Source organism: Ziziphus jujuba, chromosome 7, assembly GCF_031755915.1.
Source record: "Ziziphus jujuba cultivar Dongzao chromosome 7, ASM3175591v1".
Taxonomy (NCBI): Eukaryota; Viridiplantae; Streptophyta; class Magnoliopsida; order Rosales; family Rhamnaceae; genus Ziziphus; species Ziziphus jujuba.
This window is the reverse complement of record NC_083385.1, coordinates 27276860-27286509: the sequence shown is the minus strand read 5'-3', so window position 1 is coordinate 27286509 and position 9650 is coordinate 27276860. Positions and strand designations below refer to the sequence as shown.

Below are 9650 nucleotides of genomic sequence, written 5' to 3'. Positions count from 1 at the left end.
AAAAACATCCTTAAAATTTTTAATAATATCATTCACATTCTCTGAAGATATCTAAATTACCTTTATATCCTTATTTAAGTTAAATTACTTGCAAATTTTATTTTATTTTTATTATTATTATTAGTTGCAATAACTAATTTGAAACTTCAAACTTTTATTAATCCATATTTAAATTAATTTTATTTAAAATAAATAACAATTTTTTAGTTTGAAAAAAAAAGTATATGGTGATTTTAATAATAATAAGATAATTTTTTTACCAAGTGATAATTTGTCAAATATACTTTACCAAATGTATTAAAATGAATTATAATTTATCAAATATATTTAACTATTATATTATAATTTTTTAAATATATTTATCAAATATAACTTACTTAATAAAGCTTATGTAATTAAAATATCATATAGGTTTTTATAAAAAATATGGAAAAATTATCATATAATTTAAATAAAAATCAATTAAAATATATAAAAAATTTAAATGATGTTTTTTGTTTGTCCCCATTCTTATGAGTTTAAGTGAAATATTCCCTTATATGTGTTAGGAAATTAATAAACCTGAAAACCAAAACGTATTTATATATATATATATATATATGTCTTTAGGTATATTATATATAAAACAAAATATAAATAATTATAATAAGATAAAGAAGAAGAATTCACAGATATTGTATTAGTATTATAAATCCAAAAAAGTTGATCTTTATATATTGATTGAGACAAAAATTGAATTTTCTTTCCTTAAATAATATTCGCTTGCTATGGTACTCACAGTTTTACAAGAATTGTCTTCTAGGAAGACAACAATCACTTGTTTATAGTTGGACTCCAAATTAAAAGAAGAACAAACTAGATAAGGGTTTTCAATTCTCTCTATATACACACTTGTTAATTGTTTTTATCAACAATCCTATATGGTATTTATAGACTTCAGAAAAATATCAATAAGGACATAATGATTCAGAAAAAGATAGGATCTTGTCAGCATTGGTCCTTTAACTATGCTATGTTTAACACTTTAGTCCCTCAACTTTTTTTTGTGACAAATTGGTCCCAAACTAGTTTGATTGTGTGCACCGTTTATCCTTTCCTTTTAATTCCATCCATTTTGCACCGTTATATTCATATGTAAATCACATGAGGCAATACTGAAGGACGTGTAAGTCTTTTCGTATCCTTTGTCCTTCTTTCCCTTCTCTGTATTAGAGACAAAAGCAAACACAGAAATTAAAGGGACTTAAGGATTTAGGAAAACCAAAGAGGCTTAATCATTAAAAGATTGGAATTTTTTTTGTCTTCCAGCAATGATTGGAAATCCAAATAATTTCTTTTATTTTTTTTTCTTTTGAAGAGACAAACTCAGTCATAATTACTGATATTCATAAAACTTGCTCTGCATCTTGAGCAAACATTGGCATAGTTCTTGAGGATTGAAGATACCATGTTACCAATTTCTTTTATTGATATAACTTACTGGGTAAGCCTATTTTTTATCTTGCACCATTGGAATTCTTCTTTCACTGCGACATCAACTGCTGGACCATTTTTTTTTTTCCCTTTTGCATATTCGGATAATTTGCTTCTACTTCACTGTTTTGCTAATTCCAAATCCTACAAACCCTTCAAACAATCCACATCTCTGCACCAAAGATTGTTGAAGCTACTGTTGGGCTGTATGTTTCATCTGGCAATTGCCAAACTGTAAAATGGCAACCTGTATAATAAGAGCTCCATTGGGTCCACTTAAAGTATTGTTTTTTCCTCCCGAGAATAGGTTAAGATGCATAAAATCAATAAGAGAAAAAGGATTAAAAATGATTATGTAGGCAAGAGAATAAATTTCACTTTTTTTATGAGAATTAATGGCAAAAAAACATTCATAGCAAGAGAAATACAAAATCTAGCACAAATGTGGCTTACCAAAACTACGCACTAATCTTGAGGGTTGGAGGCCATGAACTGCATCAATGGTTTGACATGGTCGGAAACAAAAATGACATCATCAAGTCAAAGATCTAAAGTGGTGGCATGGTGAGTCGGTGACAAGCCAGAACGAGAAGAGAAAGGGTGTGAAAAGACTTTGTATGCCCCTACCATTGCCTCATGTGATTTACACATGCATGTAACGATGCAAAATGGATGGAATTAAATGGACAGGATGAACAGTGCACACAATCAACTAGTTTGGGGATCAATTTGTCACAAAAAAAAAAAAAAATTGAGGGACTAAAATGTTAAACATAGCATAGTTAAGGGACCACTGACAATATCCCAAAAAAAAGAATAATTAAGGAACCAATGCTGATAATATTCCAAAAAAAAGAATAATTAAGGGACCAATGCTGACAATATCCCAAAAAGATATAACAAATCGACATATTATTTTAAAAGATCATACTGATTCAAGAAAAAACATATAATTGAAATATAAAAAAACATATGGGAAACATTATAACTGTTAATAATAAAACGATATAAATTGTAGCTTTCTATCACCAATTAGAAATAAATTTTGTTTATTATAAATTACTACCAATATGTACTACTAGTATGTAAATTCAAACACATTGCCTTAAATCTTAGAAAACTAGAACTAACAGCCGGAAAAGGAAAGCTTCGCCATAATAGTTGAGATCAAATAATAAAACTTCGCATGTCCAAATAGTTGTATGCCCCTACCATTGCCTCATGTGATAAAATATTTCGCTATATATAATATAAAATACTTTTAAAAATGTAGATTTGATATTTATATATTTCAATTAGTGTATTGAGTGTTTTTTTTATTTTTTATTTTTGTTCATATGCAAACACTTATTTGATGAAGCAACAATCTTGATATTTCTAAAAGCGGTACCTATAATGCTTATTTTTTACACAAAAAACACTTCCTAATATTTTACCAAACATTTCCTAATATTTTACCAAGCATATGACCAAATACTTTTTTTGCTTTCATAGTATTTATTTAGCTTCCAAACACACGATAATATTCCGGAAATATAGCTTCCATTTCACATTGATATAAATTCTACAAATAGATATATCATACCATAAAAAAAGGGATTGCACTGTGTTTTGACTGTTTTCATTAGCTTTCATTATTATAAAGCTTATAAAATGATAAGGTGGGTCGACCTTCTTTTGATTTACTGCTACACTTTTCTTTTCCTACCACTAATGCTAACAATGTTCTTGAAATCGTTACAATACAAGCCTTTAAAAGGTTCGGACCTAGCTTTCATTTTTATCTTATTATAAAGTTTACAATATTATGAGGAAATAGTTTTATTAATTTATTAAATTAATTACTAATTTTGGATGGGCATATTTTTTTAATGGTAAATTTTATTTAGACTTTTTTAGTTGTCATAATTACATATAGATTCTATGCTTTTGGAAAATCATTGTTAATCTCTTTTTAATTTTTTATATCTATCAAAATAGACCTCTTTATTAGTTTTTTTAGTTAATTTTTCAGTTAAAGATTAAATAAAGGTTACAAATCAATATTTTATAATTCAATAATATCATGAAATTATAATTATGATCTTTAATTGTTAAATTAACTAATAAAAATTGGTAGATGGGGTCTAAGTGATTAGTTTCCAAAAGCATGGGTTCAAAAGTAATTAGGGTAAAATTAAAGGGGCTTAAATGAAATTCTTTTTATATTAATTTATTTTTAATTTCAAATCATATAAGAAAATCAACACCAATTAATAACTAATGAAATTGTTTCTAAGTTAATAATGATGACTTAAAATAACTTTAGACATTGAATCTAAAAAATTGATGCGGCAAAATTTGATTAACCAAAATTAATAGCTTCCATCTCTCCTGAAATTGTGAGGACTAGGACAAAATACTAGAGGGGTGTATTTAATTCAAAATTTAATACATTAGAAAAACCTTTAAAATTCTAAAAATATTCAATTAAGAATTTAATAAAATCTATACAAGTAAAAAAATATGCAATTCAAATTTTGATAGATTTTTTAAAAGTATAATAAAACCTAGAAATATTTAATTAGAATTTAGTAGAATTCCATCAAAATTTAGAGGTACTTGTTGGGGAAGTTATGGGTTTGCCTTATGCCGTATGCTAGAATTCCATAGGCTGCACCATTTTGGGCCTTTACAAGCAGCTAGAATTCTACAAGGCTACACCAATTTGTCTCTTTGTTGTATGATTGTCTGGCCTTTAAGGCCGGAGTAAGTAGAAATGCTACAAGCTGTTAGGATTCTACCTGAGCCAAGATTCTACAGGTTGTACAGTCTGAGCCTTTTATGCCATAGCAGACATGAACTTTACGGACTATTCAGTTTGGACATCTTGCACTATAGAGGACAAAAGTTCTCTTTCTTTTCCATTGGATTCTTTGTAAAGGATGAGCCAAGTCTTGGAGAGTGCTTGAATGAGCTTGCACACTACCTTAGTCACAAAATTAACAAGACAACGGGTACTATCCAAGACAAATAATATTTGTCATACAAAATATGAATACTAACTAATAAAGGAAAGATAATGGTGGTAAAGTTTATAATAAGGTTTGATTGTTGACGATGCATAAAATAGATTATATTATATATGCATTTGAGCTGAGAAAAACATATACAAGTGATAATTTTTATAAATGAAGTGTTGAAAAATTATATGTAAACATATATTTAATATGGAAGCATAGGATAGGAGATGATATGTTGTCTTTTATAAAAGAAAAAGAATTTTGTCTAAAGGAATAAGAGAAGAAACTTGTCATAATGAGGTTAAAAAAGTCTAGGATCAAGGCAAGATCCATCTTATAAAAGCCTTATGGAACTTTCCCTTTCTTGGAGTTTAAAAAGTTGTGTCTTTACTAGGAAAGAGAAAACCTTTTGCAAACTCCTCTTATTGTCCAAGAAGAAGGGATAGAACCAAAAGATCTCAGATCTAGTTTTGGGAAGAGTTTTAAAGCTTAAAAAGAGGAAAAAAGCAAAGAGCACATGGGCTTCTTTTAACAAGTTGCTTTTCTTGTTCATAAAGACTTGGAATAAAATATCTAAAAAGCCACATGGAAAATAATTAAAAAAGGAGAAGAAAATGTTTTTGTGGAAAAGCATCTTGAAGAGATTTTTGGGCCTTTTTGGCTCTCTAGGAAAAGTGAAAGAGTTGAGTTTACTTGGTCAATAAATGAATGAATACTTAGGCTTGTGGAACACAAAAACATATGATAGAAAAGACTTGACGTTGTTTTTAATTGAGCTTTGTTAAAAATTTTGGGTTTAATTGAAATGTTTTAGAATATATATATATATATATATTAAGATTCTATGGTCAGGACATCATGACAAAATCTATCATGACCAAAAATGTGGTTTTTTATTAAGCTTTTTTTTTGGCCGTTGGATTAGATCAATGGCGCAGATTAGTTTTCCTGAATCTTAAATTCCTTCTCAACATAACTTTTCGAGCTTCCCTTCATGTCCAGACACCATCTCCTACCTCACAAATTCAATACCACATAGAAGTCGAAGGAAACCTGTCCATTCGAAATCCATCGCCTAGAGCCACTGCTCATGGTAGAGAATTACCCATCGAAGGACAAAGGAAAAACTCATTGATAGAGATGAATCCATGGTAGAAGACAATTTTGAGGTTAGATCTTTTTCCTTTTTCCTCTCCAATTTTATGGGTTTTCTGTTTTGCATAATGGGTTTTTCGGTTGTCTGTGTGATATTGGGTGTTTTTTTATTTTTCCGATTTGATTTTTTTTTTTTTTGAACTTGGTTTCTTTTTGCTTTTTTTTTTCGGTTAATGTTGTTTCATTATTGTAATAATGTTGAGCAATTATTATCTTTATGTTTTCTTGGTTCAATATGGCATGCAAAAATCTATTACTCTGAGCATTGTACTTGCCTTACCACTCATAGGTATATTGATTGTTAAGGGGGTAATTAGATTAGAAATGGTGCTCTCTGATCCATTATACTAGTTTGTACTTCTACTACAATTTGCATTTCCACCTGTTATGAACATAGTTATGAATGTTTGCCAGCCCTAATTTTTTTTCCTCTTCTTGTGGTGGTTATTTTTGAGGTAAAAACTATTACTCCAATTGTTTGGAGATGGAAAGAGTGAATGCTTAGTTATCATGCTGTGGACGTATACCTTGGCTTCAATTTCTTTTACTTTTTGGTCCACCTACTTCACGTGGTTTGTGGTTTGAATTTCACTTATTTGACCTTAGCATATTTTTTGTAATTTTTCTAATGTTATTTTTTCATTTAATTTTGATATTTTCTGTAATGAATTACCAACTAATTATAACATATTTAAATCAATTGCTGGATTTAAGGAATGTGGAATGAGAAGAATAATTTTTTTATTTGAACAAATGCAACATTGACAAATCGAAATTCAATTTCACTTTCTGGCACACTTTCTTCATGTAGCTTGTGGACTAAGGAGAAGCAAAAACTTGTGTGCCACATATTGTGTTTAGTCAAGTAGTTAGCAATGGTTATAAACACGTAATTGCATATGTGCTCTATTGTAAAGGTGTAACATGGTATATAATTGCATATTTGCTCTGTTGTAAGGATGTCAAATGGTATATAATTGCATATGTGCTCTGTTGTGTTTAGTTAAGAAATCAGCAGGGGTTGAAATTTGTGCATTGCATTATTTTATCATATGGCTAATGGAAGAATTAAATTGTGTACGAATGTCAACAAGTAGTAGTGAAGTTCAATCGATATGGATGTGCTCTTGTAGGCAACATATGCATTTAGAAATGTTAAGGACAGATAAGAATCCAAATCTTCAATTTCAGAAATACTTAAATGGATACAGGGTCATAATGTTAATTTGTTGAATTTTTATTTGTTTTCACTTATAAAATAATTTAATTATATATGTTTAATTGTCACAGGAAAAAGGATGTTAATTTGGGCAAAAGAAGGAGAAGCTAAACTTGACAAAACAGATACACTGATTGGTGAAACTCGTCATTTATCTTGGCAAGTTGAAAAATCAAATAGTACTCTTGAAGCAATTTAGAAGAATACTTAGAGGAGTCACGAATATGAATTTAAGATTGTTATATTTATTCTAGTTTTGTTATTTCTTTTGTTTAAAATATTTGGCTAGTGACCATATATGTGGTTGTGGTTAATCTAGTTTTGGCTACTTAACATTTAGTTTCCTTCTGTTAACTTTTTTGAAGACTATATATATGGCAAAAATGGTTTTAAGCCGCAAAACAATGCCAATTTCATTCTTATACTATTTTTCTCACATTCTTTATATCTTAAATACAGAATATATCCATGTTCTTTGTCGCAGAAAAGTAAAACAAGCTCTTATGTGAATTATAATACCCCTTTTTATTTATTTGTAAGCAGTGTATTAATTAATATGTCAAAAGTCTCGACCCCTTGGAATCAACTCCACACCTATGAGTAATAAAATAAGCTCATTGTTAAAGTAGCTAGACAAAAAACCAAATTCGATACCACCTTAAGGGTTTTAATCCTTAATTTATAGAATGCATGTTAACAAAACAAATTCACATGAGCTAATTTCCTTGGTCCTAGTGTACAAATTATTCTTTGGGGTAAATTTATAAAACCCATAACCACCCATCCAATTATGACTTTCAGTTATAGGAAATCTAAAAACAACATCAAGTAAAACTCTTTGAATATATAACACAATGAAAAAAGGTAACTTGCATAACAAATTCTTGGAATGTGATAATATCACCAATTCTGGACTGTGAGTTTAGATTTCACTAGTATGAATTATATCAGAAGCACCTTAAATCAAAGTTTTGTTTAAAGGATAGCATCCTAATAATTATCCACCTCGAAAAGTAAAAGTGATTGAAAATCAAAATCAAATCTTCAATCGTGCAAGGGAAAATTTTATTTTTTAGAATTTAACGAGAGCTACACTGCAACTAACACCACTGTACCTATATCCCTTTTACAAACTCCACCTCTCCTGCTTTAGTGCCAAAATGTATGATCATTGCCAAACAACGATAAAGAACCCAATAGCTGTGAAAAAGTTATAATTGTGAAGAACCTAACAGCTGCCAAGAGTGCATACAAGAACGGCTTGTTTTTTTATATGCTTTGGTTGAATAGATGCCTATGTAGTTCACAGCAAAGGTGGCCACCTAAAGCATCATGCTCACCATGTATGAAACCATAAAATCTGAGTCTACCTCGATGCATTTGCCAGGCATGTATTTTTCAACCTCTTTCTTTTATTAGAAAATAAAATATATTCCATATTTTTGCCACTCGCAAAAATTCACCCAAAGACATCAAATATTCCAAAAAGTTTGAGTTTTCAAGCAATTTAATCAAATATTAAGAGCTAATTAAATGGGTCAAAAGATCACTTCTCAACAACTAGCTTAACAAGGTAACATTTTGTTTTTGTCAACCAAGACAAGTAGTTCCATTCAAATTTTACTGAGTATTTACCAAAAAATTAAAGCCATGCCCACTTAAAATAGAATTAAATCCATTTCAAAAAATATTGTGTATAGACAATTATAGCACCATTGTATACAAATTCAATTTCTTTCCACTATGCCACATCAAAGTAGAACTCTATAGCTATTCAAAGTTTGTAGGCTGCTAAGGAGAAAGATTATGAAAGCCATAAATTTCCACTAAACTGTTGTAGGATCGTTTATCACACCCAAAAAGCCATCCCTTATGGTACTGATGCAGACTTGCCAAACTATAAAGAAACTACTTTTAACAAACAACACAAAATTTATATGAATAGCATGTTAAAAAGCAATTCTAAACTGAATTTAGAGACTGCAAGGAAACTACTTTTGACAAGTTATCAAATGTTGAAGACAAGGTAGTTGGCAAGCATACAATAGTTATAATTTAGTTTATACCTATTGAATTAAAACTATCAGCTTTAGATTCAAATTTTGATTCTTGTTAAGAATTATCTTCAAATTGTAAGGACCTACATAAAAATAAAAATAGTATGTACATTAATATATCATTGTAATTGCATAAAAATAATAAATAATAAATGTGTAATTTTCTTATCGATTGTTGAGGATTGGACATTTTTTTTTTTTTGGTCATGCAATTGTCCAATTTTTCCACATCCATTGCAATGTCGACCTTTATACTTTGCAATATTTGTTGCCTTCTCTTTCTCCCCCTTTAATCTTCTTCCACATTCATTTGTCCTTACTTGAGATGATTCTTTCAAAGTTGTCTTATGAGCGTTACTACCTTTTTAAGAAATTCCACTTTTCGTGGCACCAACTATTGATTTAATCTTATCAAGCAGAGCTTCAAGACCTCCTTTCACAATTACACTTGCTTCTTTGTTTGTTGTGGCTTTATCAATGACTTCTGAAGCAAGTTGGAATGTTTTTGTTCGCCACATAAACATTGAACTACCTTTTCTATTTATCTCAACACCATGCTTATCAAAGATTATTTAAGATTTTGTAATTTAGTGTGCGTTTTCATGATATATTGACTTGGCAAAGGAATATTACCAAAGAGTCGCAAGTATGCCAAAATATGTCTACATGAAATTCTTTTATTCTCAAACTTCTTACAACTACAAGATACATAGTCGAAAACTTTATCATAAGCAAGTTCCCATA

The 9650-nt window shown here is 29.4% G+C and overlaps 1 long non-coding RNA gene across 1 annotated transcript; it reads left to right on the top strand.

Annotated features, from left to right (window-relative positions):
* The first annotated feature begins 5029 nt into the window (after nt 1-5029).
* On the top strand, nt 5030-7273 carry LOC112492512 (uncharacterized). Its single transcript, XR_007242607.2, has 2 exons — nt 5030-5644; nt 6921-7273. It is a non-coding gene; the product is annotated as an uncharacterized LOC112492512 (long non-coding RNA).
* The last annotated feature ends 2377 nt before the right edge of the window (nt 7274-9650 follow it).